Below are 13510 nucleotides of genomic sequence, written 5' to 3'. Positions count from 1 at the left end.
TCCTTCACTCTAATTGTCTGCCTGGCTCGCCTGTCACGCGCGCCTCCTGGGATTAATTCGAGCTGTCTGTCTGCAGCGGGCTGGCGGCGCGCTCGGGGCTGCCGGGAGTGTGACAGTGTCAATGCGCACACCGTTTAGCCAAGGCATTACGGGCCGTCAGGCTCCCACCCCTCCCCAGCCCCCAGTGTTTATTGTTTAGCCCGTTGCTGCGTTTGTGACTTTTTCGGGGTTTTATTAGACTCTAATTACGCTCCCCGGCTGTCAGCTGAAAGGAGAGGGAACCTTGCCGTAATTAGTGGGAGGGGGCCCTGGCAGGAGGGATGCAGGGACCGGTAGATGTCTCTCGCTCTGCCTTGAAAATACACACCGGCTTTAAACGCTCTGCCTTCATTTTCCTCCGCGGCTGTTTATGCTCCTCTCTCCTGCTGACGTGGCCTCGATGGAGCTATTGCACCCTCCTTCCCGGGCTTTAGGTCTCTGTAGCCCCACTCTCCCTCTTTAACGCTCCTCATTCTGTTTCAGCATCCTCTTAAAACAACCTCTCCATAGCCAGGTCCTGCTCCACCCCAGTGCAACTCCAGTCGCGGAGGGTGAATTTGGCCCAGGGGATATTTGCTTGCTGAGGATGATAATATAGCAGGGAAGGGCACCATATGCCCAGCATGTGAATATACACCATGGCTAAAAATTAACCTTCCAGGAGCTGCTTTGGTTGCCGGGGAGGCGTGTGGGCACCTATCCCCATGGCCAGTCCTGCTGTGCTCATGCTGAGCTGATCTCCTCGTCTGTGTAAATGTGCAACGCGAGGGTCTGCCTCTGGCGGTCCAGACAGGCTGCTTGTTTTCATCAAAGGAAGCAATATTTCACCAAAGTGTTGGAAAGTAACACCAAAAATTAGATTCTCAGCCACACTTTCCACGGGCAACAGCTGAATTCACACTGTGAGTCGTTACCTGGCCCCCTTTTCTCCATCCCACCCAAAGTTCTCCCAGAGTTTCCCCTGTGGGCCTCTGAAGCACATATAGATGCCATACACCTCACTCTGAGTGTTCAGCACAACAGCACCCTAGTTCACCCATGGAGGTCCACCCTCAGACCTAGACCTTCTCTTAACATATAAAGATGATGAGAGAAAGCTGTCCAGTGTGGCTGCTGCTATGCTTTTTAGTTTTACCTTTCATTTTTTGCCTGGAAGGACAGAAAACAACGAAAATTCAAAACGTATCCCCATACTAGTTGCTATGAAGAAAATTAACTCTATCCCAGCCAAAACCAGCACACCTTCTACTGTTTCCTGTATATTTATTTTGATACCCGAGAGATGTACAGCAAGGAAAAGAGATAAACTACCTATTCCAGCTGTTAAGTGAAGCCTGAAAATGACAAACAAAAAGGTTTAAAACAAAAAAAAAGTCAAATATTTATTCATTCTCCAGTGATTTTGAATGGCTCATCCCTCAGTACCTGCAGGCACAAAAGAGAAACTCACAGAAGCCAGAGTAATTGGCCAGCATTACCCGCACACTGGGGATGTGGATGCTACGGAAAGTGAATTTAGGATCTGGCTCATCTGCACTGCATACTGTATGCCCAGTCCCTGCACATAACCTCTATGAGTGGCTCTTTTTGATGGCGTAACCTTAGATAAGTGCTTTAAGCCCAGTCTTGATGGATCAGAGTGCCTTAATAGACGCCGTTCAGTATATAAAATTAAAATAATACCCTGAAAACACAAACCCATCCAAATGACACAATTGTCCCTCGCTAAAATTAGCCTGAGCCCCTTGCTCTGGGCCATCCTGAGCCTTTCCCAGCATCACCTTGGCAACACACCATGAAAATAGCCTGACTGGAGAGTGCAAGCTAGAGGTCAGCACATCTTGGCTCTTTCAAATCCCACAGGAATTCATTTCAGAGCCAAGGGACACTGGGGAAAAAAACCCAGCCTAAACCACCACACCAGTTTAGCTAGGGATAAAAAAGCAGTGGTTGGCAGCATGGTGAGAGGCTGGCAAGATGCTGCCTTTGGGAAACCCCTGGCTTGGGGCCATTCGCTGTCTCACAGCAGCTCCCATGTGAGCAGGCGGAAACACTTCTTGGAGCCCAGGTACACAGCAGCTAACACAGAGTCGCTGGAAAATATTTAATGTCTTGTAGTAGGCAAGACTGGATGGATTTACATTTATTTATGTTCCCCCACACACACTTCAATGTCTGCTTCCTACACCACTGACCTTTTAAAACTGTTTCAGTACTTACTGACTTTGTTTTCCGCACGTTGCTGTTGAGCAGCTTCCAGCCTTTTGCCATCTAGGATGGCCAACCTTCTCAGGCAGTTTTGTTTGAACACCAGGATTTTTCTGAAGTGTCTGCAAACTTTTAGGAGCCAGCATTTCTGGCTGCCTTAGCTGCCAAATTATGAGCAGATTGTGAAAATGCAGAGTGCCTCAAGCTGAGTCCTAAAAGAGAAGGTACTCCAAATAGTCACATGCTCCAGCCTCGGTCTGAACACTAGGGTATGAGGTGCTTATGATTTAGTATTAGATCTTTGCTGTATTTATGGTCTATTTCGTATATTGGAGCTATTTCACTGGAAATGGTGCTGGAAATCAATGCGCTCATTAGAAGTTGATGCTAAGTGCTTTTGAAAATTCACTTTCTTTTTCATTTCTCCTAGCTATCAATTTTGGTTTTGTTTTAAACCTGACTTCCTGAGGCCTTATTCATTAGTAGATAAGCAATAATAAGTAGGTTACGAGCATACAGTAGGCTCATCTTCCACGCTGGCGTGCCCAATGCACTTCCTACCTAGACATAAATCTGATTTTTCAAGGATGGGGAACTCCTTCAGCTCACAGAGGGTCTCTGAGAACCATATGCTTCTGCTGTATCTGAGAGGAGAATGACAAACTCCAAATGGGGAGAAGGTAGTCAGTCTGGACCACACGTGGAAAACAACCTTACAGTTGTTGTCCTATACAGTACCAACTGCAGTGCTCCATAGGGTCAATGGCGAGGATAAAGGGGATAATATAGATGGGCTGAAGCATGAAATTCTGGGGGAACAGAAGGAGGTGCTGACTTTTGTAGAGGTTTTTCCTTCTTTTTTAATTACTACCTAGTTTTGGGGCATTTATTGTCTCAGCAATGCTATTCATTCACTTGTGTCACACGAATACATAGATGCTTCAGTACTGTCTCATCCTAAATGGTCTCACTAGTAACTTAAACCGCAAACCCTGCTAGTCATTCACAGTTCCCATATGGCTGAATGATCAGTGTGGTTACACCTGCTACACCCCATAAACATGCCCGGAGCTGGCAGGAGAAAGCTCTGCCTGAGCACAGGAGGTGGGCACTGGGTCCCCTATTCTCTTGGGAGAAGCTCAGGTGTCATTTGAAGGACTTGGCCACAGCCCTGCAGGAAGATAGCAGTAGAGTGCTACTGAAACAGTCATGGGTGGCTTTTCTTTGGTGCTCCCTCAATCCTCTCTTCAGATTTCAACAAAACCCTCTGTTAATGAAACAAAAGTAAGAGGAGGAGACCTCAATAACACTTGGCCATGAGGCCTTACAAGCCCTTTGCTGTAAGCTTTCTGAGCCTGTAGTAAAGTATTGCTCTAGCTCCTACTTGAACATGGTATAGTGCTCTTACATATGCTTGCTCAAGAACAGATGAAGAAAACTCCTTGTCGTATCCTCAGTATGCAAGTTTAACTTGTTTCATCCCTATAAATCAAATCCCTACTTTTGCCTGAAAATAAAAAGAAAACCCTAACCCAACCAAACATAGTAGCTGTCTGTAAGAATATGAAATGCTGCTTATAAATAATGGAGGAAAAAGCCTCTTTCATTCATGTATAGAAAAAGAGAGCTGAAATAATTCTGCTTTGAGGAAAGCACTCTCCTCTGTCCCTTAACCTCCACGCAGAGAACAAGCAGCAACATTTTGATCCCTAAATGTAATGTTCTGGGAAACTGTAAGGCTGCAAAATCAAGGTGGTATCCTTATGGAAATTGTTCTAGTGCACTAAAATATAGTGGTCGCCACTGGTGCCCACTATAAAATTTTTATATGTAGAAAGTGGCAGGCTATCACACTTTTTATATATGCATATATAAAAATGACAGACAGAGGAAAAGGATGCCTGAAGCTGTAGGATATGAGCGTTATGGGCCACAGGCCTTTTATTTTTTTTTTTTCATCTCAATGGGAGAAGTTTTCTGTCATTAGCTCAAAAATGCAATACAAATGTTTTCTTCTTTTGAGGCCTGAACACACACAGAGACCTGCCTGCTTTCATCCAGGCATTTAGTACTGCTGCTCACTGCTTGTTAGCATTTCAGGGTGAATTGTGGCAAGTTGTGGGGCTGGTTTTGGCTGCTGGGACTGCACGTACCTGCTGTACTGCTCAAACACCCTGGGCATGGCCAGGGCAGGAGGGTGGTCACCAGCACCAGGTAAATTTGAGAGCTGGCTGAAATGCTGTTTCTTACCTTGTGGTTTCTGTTCCTCAGCATCTTGAAAAACTTAGAGAATGAATACAGAAATAGAAGAGGTAAAAGCAGGAGACACACCAAGGGATGCAGAAGCACCACCAGCTGTACATCTAGTCCAGAGTATCATCTCTGGGAGCAGCAGCACTGGGGTCTTCGAGAGAAAAAATGGGGATCCCTTACATAGGGAAACCTGCTGTATGAGCTCACCACCCGTCTTCAAAGACAGGCATGTTCCAAGCCACCTTAAATCCAGCATTTGCCTGTGGCTAGTGGGATTGCTGATATTCCTGCAGTAGTCCTGGTCTCCAGAAGGTCCTTGTCGCCCCAGACCATGCAAATGGCTGTGGTTGTTGCAACACATTACGCTCATGTGGCAGTGATGGTGCATGTTGGACTGCAATGTACTGTCATGGTTTCATGCCATGGTAAGAAGGCATTTGCAGGATATAAAGCTACCCAGTTTCGTCAGACATGTCTTTTGGGCTTTGAAATAATATTTGTGTGGAAGCTGAGTACTTCAGGCAGTAAGGTCAGGTGGAGAGCAGGAGACCTGGAAATTCCAGCGGTCGCACAGCATAGGTGCAGACATTTTACTGATGTTTTTGGGATGGGCTGTATTTGCCCTTGTATGCTGTACATACATTTCCTTGTCCAGGATACCCCAGACAGAAGTATGGGAGGTCCATAAGTGTGTATGTGCCTGTGAACATACAGACATGGAAGAAGATATACTTCTGTGCGCATACTCAAACTGAAATGGTTTCCAGCCACCTGCAAATACACCTAGCTGCGGCTCTGCATCTCACCTTAGACAGCAGCTCATGACTTGCATTAGTGCATCCAATGCCCAACAGGACTGTGCCTTTGAGCCCAGCATGGGACAACCTCTGCTGGGTGGGAAATACCTGCTGGGCGTGGGGACAAGCAGGAAAAGAAACTCTGGAGGATCTGCAAGGAGCATTCAGTCCCTCCAACATCTGTCACTGCAAGTGCTGGGTTTGCACCTTGCAACTTGTTTGAGAAAAAGAGTCAGGGAGCAATAAGGTAATAAGCTGAGCAGAAAAGGAATTGTTATCAGAAAATCATGTGTAATGTAGCCTTTAAAATAAATATCCCAGCTATTCCTGTGCTTTACAGTGTCATTTCTAACTCTAAAAAGTCAGTGTGTAAATCTAATGGAGTAGCTATTCATAAAAGTTCAGCTTGAGTATTAAACCTAACAATTTTCTGCAATGATATTTTATAGATTTGAATAAGACATATAAAATATTTTGCTTTTATAGCATATGTAAAGAGAGTAAGTATACCAGGCCTATAAAACAGGGATTACTTTTAAATTCTGAAAATATTTCTAGAACAAAGTAAATAATGCTCATATTTTTTTTCTGAAAGAGTGGGAGAAAGCCCCATAGCAAACTTTTCAAATATTTTATATGAAAACAATTCTCCTGCAGCTTCAGAGAAGACATAACACACTTCCCTCTCATCTTTTCATAAGGGAAATTCACAGCCTCTCTTTCCTCTTCCTGTTGCGTACCTCTCCTTCTGAGCCCTTCAGCCCAGTTCTTTGCCAGTGTGAGTGTGTTACACGTGGGGAAAAGTTGGGCTTTTATCCCCTGTGATGTAATTTGCACAACTGCCAACTGAACATTGCAGAGAAGAGATTTTCATCAAGTGAAAAGGAGGAGGAAGGAAAATACAAATGTGAAAAGGAGGAGGAGGGAAAATACAAATTTGAAAGGTAGGAGGCCTGGACTTCTGATTTATTTTGTGCTGAGTCTGGAGGAAAAGATATCAAGTTTTAATGGGATGCTGTGGATTGTGCATGAAGGTAAGCAAGATCAGAGCCTAGCTCTAAGTCACGATCTTGTGGCAAAGCTGCACCATGCTTAGTGCCACTGCTATGTCCTCCAGGCTTTGGCTGCCCTGGCACCGTCTGGGGACCACACTAATCAGTCCCTGCAGTGGTGACCACTAATGACGCTGTTATGTTCAATGTTGTGCTCCATGTCTGGTCAAGCCATGAGTCCAGCAGTGGCACAGGGAAGCTGGGAAGATGGGGTTTGCACAGCTAGGATGCCTGTACAGGTGGAATGGGCACACTAGTGCATTACAGCCATGGAGCAGCGAGCCCCCTGCACAGAACTGAGAGTCTAGCCTGTAATCCTGCGGAAATGCAAAGCCTAGTTAATGTAAATAGCTGTAATTTGAAAAGCTGAGTAAGAGAAACCAGAAAACGCATAACATGCACAAGCACATGATTGTTTCTAAACCTATTTCTATAGGGTTTCTCTAAGGTACTGATGAGCATTAAATTTTTCCCGTATCAATAAAATATGTTTCAAAATTGCTTTGTCCAAATGTGATTTGAGCTACTTACAGTGAAAAGCAGAGGAGTGCAATTTGATTAAGTGGTTAAAATAAGCCATAAAAAATATGATAGGAAGGATGGCCACATGTGGGGCTGCAGCCTCCTAGCCTGGGTTTAGGCTGACACCCAGATGCTGCCCGGCACTTTGGTGTACAGCCAACCACATCCCCTGTGGTTCAAGCCTATCCGCAGTGAACCATGTCCTATTTGTTTTCAATCACAGCCCAGCAGGGTAAATTAGGAGCTGAGAAAGCCCATGCAGGTGTCAGGCTCGGCCTTGCCACCCACCAGCATCTACCACGACAGCCTCTCTGCTGGTGTTTATTTGCCTGTTCCCTGCCCTGCTTGCTGAGCAACACTGCTGCCTGCATGGCAGTACCGGGGCTGTGCATGGCTTGGTGCTTGTATCCACACACATACATGCTGTAACAGGCGTAATTGTATATCGTCTGCTGCCCTGCTCTGACATCCACATACGCACATTGGTCTGAGTGCAAGTGGGAATACACAAACACACCTGCAGGTTTATACACACACTTGCGTACATAGTTGCTTTCTACAGTTACTTGTAGAGCATGTTAAAAAGGAGTCTTAAGCAAAAATGAAATGTATATATATTTTCATTCATGTGGTTACATATATATGTATATATATGCACACTAGAAATGGTGTGCAGCTATCTCAATTTGCACATCCACCTGATAGTAAATCTTAGGGTATGCAGCATATGGTACCGCCATAAATACATATATCTATAGGAAAATGAAACCCAATATGACTCAACACAGAGGCTATACGCATATATTTCTATTGACTTGTTTGTGTATTTACATCCACAGCTTGGCTCCTGTACCTAGCTCAGAAGGTAACACCATCCCTCTGCCTCACTGTAAGCACAAAATACAGAGTCCTTCATCATGGATATCTCTGTACTTTGGCCAGGTCATTATACAACCAAAGTTATCTTTTTCTAAGGCTTTTCAAATAGTAAAACCTGTAAAAACCCTGTACACAACACAGTCCAGGGCTGCTGGCAGTCGGTCAGCAGCAGGCTGGCAACAGACTAACAACTTTAAGCAAACCATCTTTTGGGTCAAGCACTGAGTCACATTTTGGGGGTAAACCTTAAACAAAAAGTGTTGGGCAAGTGTTGCTGTGCTGTAAGAGGGGCTGCAGGTCAGAGTCAGTGTTATTGGGGACTTCACGGCTTAAATATTGGCCAGGTCCTACTTTTTATTTTATTTTTGATTTGTCAGTTGACATATTTCTAAAAAGTCAGTGCACATTTCTGAAATTTCATTGCACATCCATGCATCATTACCTGTTTTCTTAGAGCTCGAGGGAGATGATATTGTTGGGGGGTTTCTCTCATGTAGGGAGGCGAGGCAACGAGCCATAACAGAAGTGAAGGATGGCCTTTGGGAGAGCAGCATAGCTTTTCTGAAGCACAAGTCTTTGGTCCAACTGAAAGTCCAAAACAAAGGAAAATCTCTGTGTCTCTCCCTCTCTCTAGCTGTATCTTGTAATGAAAAGGAAAAGGCAAGGGAAGGGGAAAAAAAGTAGAAGAAAAAGAAGTAGAAGCTTACTATTTTTAAAACCTGGTCTGAAGTTGAAGAGGTGAATGAGCAGAAGCAAATACTCTTCAGAAATGCCTGACTGCAGTGCCAGGATGAAATATTCCAGGAAAACAAGATAGAGAAATATTTTTACCGGTAAATATCAGAGTTGAATGAGACTGGCTCATCTCAAAGAAAATGACAAATGATGCAGGGCATGTTGAAGATAGCAAAATCCCTACCTTTACCCCAAACCCATTTTGGCTAGGGACCGTTTTAGGAGTTGAATGAAGTTCTCTGAGATATTTCCTTCACTCTTATTCTTTTTCTATTCAGTAGGAAACCAAAAGCGTACTCAGGACTCTTTCTTGGAGTGAGAAGTCCTGGTGTGGAAGAGAGCAGCTTTTCTCTTGAAGGCTGAGCTTTGTTGTTTCATCAAGAAATGGAGATATCACCGAGCTCAGGGGTTACTCTGGTAACCTCTTCATCAGTGACGGGACTTTAGGGTGCGGGAGACAGGAGAACCCCTCCATTTCAGTAAGCTGGGGCTTGCAGGCAACTCCCCCAACTCCCTCTCCCAAGGCAACCATTCCCGAAAACTGGTTCTAATTTACTCAGTATTTTGGCAATACTCTTTCTGCTTAGGCATGACTGAATTAGGGACATCTGGGTGCAGGTTCACTCTCTAAACTTGGATGGATTCTGGGGGAGGGGTGACGAGGAGAGAGACAACACGTCATGTTATCCAGCTTTTCTCTAAGCTAGTTTCTTGTTCTTGGGGAGATTAGCTCCACATCCCTGACCCCCCTGCCAAGGAAAGACACCGTTGTAGAAGAGAAAAGCCATCCTGCAGTATTTAGCAACTGGGAAATACTTTTGCCACATTCTTCTGAGTTCTCCAGATTTCAGGAAAGCTTAGGATTCCTTTTTTTTTTTTCTGTGTACATCTGGACTGTGCAGGCACCTTAACCCTTTCAGGCCTCCCCTTGCTACCGATAAAGGGGAAGACAAATGACTCTTTTCCACCTGTCAAACTCCTCTCTGCTCCTGGGTCCAGGCGTTTCCACTTGTGCATGGCAGGCAGAAAGCTGAGCAGGATGTCGGGAGGCACGTGTGGTGGCGCCTACCTCCTTGCAGCTTTCCTGAGGACATGTCAGACAGGCGGCAGATGCACGGCAGCTTGGGAAGCTGCTGCTGTTGTCCTGATGAGGGAGGCACGCCAAACGAAGGCTGTATGTGCCCCTGCCTACATGAAGGTTAATGCCAACCTGAGAGGTGCCCGATTGCATCTGGCCCTTGTGTATGCACATCTGTCTTCCCACCCTTGGATTTCCCTGCTGCGAGCAGCCACCTTGTGGTCCCCACACTCCCCTGGGCCGCCGGGGTGCTGCAGGAGTTATGTTACTCACATGCTGAAAGCCATTAATTAAATTAGAGCTCTCTGACAGGGGCTGCAGAGGCAGCTGTGTCATCAATCATCACGCCGCAGGCTGACACACAGCCGCAGCACACGGAGGGACATTTTCTCTCTTTAAAGCCAGCTGAGGTCTGTGAGCAGGGGTCCTGTGTGGGGTGGTGACACTCGGGGGGCTGAGGCACCTGCTTGTCCATAGACCCCCCCCATCTACACTCAGTGGCAAGGACCGGGTCTGTGGCTGAGGTGCCTGGGTGTTGCTGTGATGCAGATTAATTGACATCATTAAACATCATCCTGTGGCTGCTCATGTCCCTTTGCATTAAATGCTGAGGGGTGACCAAGCTGCCACTCCTGGGGCAGAGCCTGCATTTGGCAGTAGGTGAGTGTGCTGAGCCACTGCCAGCCCACCCGCCAAGTCCTGTCCTGAATGGATGGGGAGGGAGCCTGTGGCCCCCAGCACTTGGCACGGGACCCCCTTGGACCCTCACCAGCATGCTTGGTAGCGTGGCATGAAATGGAATAGATGAGTGGATTCCAACCATGCACACAAAAAGTGAATTTCTGTTATTTACAGGCTCCGTGCCACTCAATAAGGAACTTTCCACTCGCCACAACAGAACTGGCTTTTAGACAGTTAATCAAATAAGAACGGCTAAGAGTAGTCACTACACCCTTTGCAAATAGCAATCCAGACACAAAAGCAAATAATTTGTGTCAGCATGACAAGAGAAAATGGAATGTAAACTTGCTAAACAGCCAACAGATACCGGCTTTTATATACATGTTTTTCTGTCTCAGCCCGAGGAAAGAGCCCAGGCAGGTTTAAATTTGGGATCCATTTATAACATCAAGTGCTCTCCCTGCCTTGGCCCATATTGGTGGGTTGCCAGGGAGAAACAGCCTTGCAATATCATAACATTCCCTGGGCCAGCTTCTTCACGTTCAACTCTTGGTATACTACCTATGGAGGAAAGACAAAGCTTCAGCAATTTTACTCAGGCCTGTTTCGCAGTGTAGGTCACCTCAGCAGAGTGTGGAAACAATAGCACGTGCAAATCTCTCAGCACAAATACTGACCCACAAATAATGAACATTCTTAGCAACTGTCGAGAGAAACAGCAAAACTTTTAGCACATTTTTGTGGGAAAAAGAAAAAATGAAAAGATTAGTTTTGCACCAGTGAAAAGTGTCCTGTGTGTAGATGCGCTGCTAAGAGAAAATCGTCAGATAAATTATTTGTATCGAGTAATTTGATCGTCTCTCCTTGGAAGCCTAATGAATAGGTGACTTTGTGCAACAGCTGCTGTTCAAATTCTCAGGCATGAGTCCACGTGGGCTGGTGGTTCAAAGGCAACTGCTGCGCTGGCTTTTTTAAAGTCAGTTTTGAAAACGTTAGACCAGACACACTCTATCTACCAATGGGGAGGGAAGATGGACTGGAGTAGATTTAAGCAGGTGGCAAAATTATTGTGAAGCCCTAAAAATTAACAGTAAAAGGGTAATTGTGTGAATGCACAGATAATTCACCTGTCAATGCAACTGTAAGAGACCAAACCATCGTGGCTGGCTGTGATGTAATTCAGACATGTCATCTGCACTTCATGTATGCTGCTATGGAAAGGAAATGCCTCCCAGATGGGCTATGAGGCTGTTTGGCCCCAGGGACTCTGTTGCTGGGTAGGCTATAACCATGCAGGCACCTTGGTCTGGAGCTACTCCTCTCTGGTTGTCTACTTTATTTATATAAGGCCAAATATCACCTGCTTGTGTGTGTCAGGGGAGGAGTCTAGGAAAAGTAAAAGATCTTGTAATGGCCTTTGGGAGGGTGGAAAGGGTTAAATGCATTCCGCATTCGTGCAACAATTGATCACTCATGATATTTAGTCCATCATCTGCGTTTCTCCAGAGGGAGCCAGATTTCTTTCTGCATTTGTTAGCGCATACTTGCCTGTGGTAGGCAAAGGCTGACTTGAACCTCTTTTATAGGTGATATTTGCCTGTGTTTTTCTCTGACTGGGTCTAAATAAGGTAAAGTGTGATCTGCCAACCATAAACCCCTGAATTCTTCCACCAGCAGTGTGATACAAAGGCACAGCTCTGTGTGCCTGCCTTGCTCCTTCACCCTGCCTGCACGCTGCCTGTGTGTGCCCTGCAGATGCTCCCGTCCTTTGGGGTACTTTGCTTGGGTCATCTTTCAGTGCAGCACTCAACTTCCACACACCGGACCTTTTGGCACCTAGACAGATTGGGGTTTTGGAGGGTTATTTCATTGTTCTCTTCATAATCTATTCAGAAACTTTATGTTTTATTTTCTTGTTCTTTTTCTTCCTTTTCCTGTCAAAGTAATCGAGAGAAGACTTGTTGTATAAACAGTGTGAAGTAAGGAATATTTGTTGAGGTGAAGTGAAAATATCTCAGGTAGGAATTGGCCATGAGCTGTCTTTGCCATGTGTTTCTGCAGAAGCAGATTTAAGCAAGCTAGCGCAATAGGAGACACTGAGGGTGGATACATCCAGGCATGCATGTGAAGGGAAAGAAAACCACCCTGAAAAATCAGAGAAAGCAGCCAAACACACACTTTATAACAAAGGATTTTCGTGTTTCATGGGGTGCTTACCACTGTGAGGACCAGATTGTTTAGGATGCTTCTGCACTGAGTCCAAGGCGGATATCGCCTCTTTGCTAGGCCATCTGACTTTCTGCAAGTGGTTAAAGGAGCTGGGGAGGGTTAGGAGTGCAGCAAGAGAGCCTGGAGGAATGATGCAGCTGTCCTTCTTGTCCCAGGAATGCAATCCTAGACTGCAGCATCATCTTACTTTTGGGATGGCGGCCAGGTCCTCTGCGCTGTGCAAACTGAGGTGAACATGCTGGCTTAGCGCCTGCTGCCAGTGACCATTGGTTCTTGTCTCTTGTGGTTCCATCTGCGTGGATACTGCTCTTCTGTGGGGCACATTGCATCCACCCATCTTCTCATTTGGCTTGAGGGGGGCTGAGAAACCCCCAGTCATGCTGGGGTTGGTGACCACTGGGAAGGGACCATTTTGCTTTTGCAGCTTCGCATGACGTTTGGGTGAGCTATGGAGAAAGCCATGCTTTTCCCTATTAACTGACTGCAAAATGAAACCCCACAATCCTGGCATTTTTGGGGCTTTGGTTTTCATGAAGGTCATTTGGCATGTTGCAAGAGTGTACTGAGTAGTTCGTGTTTCATTTGAATTAATAAAGTGTGCCTGTTGATTTCATGTATATTGCTACTGAAAGTTATCTTGATTATGAAAAAAAGAAAGCTTTTTTTAAAAAAAATAATTTTAAGTTTGCACTTGTAATGAATTTTGAGTGTCTTAAATCTCAACAGAAATATAGTCCTTGATGTCGTTTGCGAAAATTATCTTCCTGCCCATTTCAGCGATGGCGTATCGGTCTGAGCACAGCCTGCCATAGCAGCCAAGGCTCTCTGCAGCCAGCAAGAAGCACAAGTCCTGCTGTACCTGCTCACTCCTCTCTTCTTGTTCACAAAACCACCTTTGATCAAATATCACCTTTTAGAAAAAAAGCCTTTCATCCCCATTTTGTGTGTGCTCCTCCTTTCAGTTACTGCATAAAGATACTGAGGAAGGGCTTCATGACTTGCAAATCAGCCATGTTATCCCACCACCATAAGCTAAC

The 13510-nt window shown here is 45.5% G+C and overlaps 1 protein-coding gene across 1 annotated transcript in view; it reads left to right on the top strand.

The window, feature by feature from the left end:
• CXXC4 (CXXC finger protein 4) overlaps window positions 1-13510 on the top strand; it is a 67435-nt gene extending 53925 nt beyond the window's left edge. Inside the window, exon 3 of the mRNA XM_030491972.1 lies at window positions 13436-13510. The gene's annotated coding sequence lies outside the window, so the exon portion shown is untranslated. The remainder of the gene's footprint in view (window positions 1-13435) is intronic.

This window comes from Strigops habroptila, chromosome 7 (assembly GCF_004027225.2).
Source record: "Strigops habroptila isolate Jane chromosome 7, bStrHab1.2.pri, whole genome shotgun sequence".
In the NCBI taxonomy this organism is placed as follows: Eukaryota; Metazoa; Chordata; class Aves; order Psittaciformes; family Psittacidae; genus Strigops; species Strigops habroptila.
This window is presented reverse-complemented; position numbering and strand designations above follow the sequence as displayed.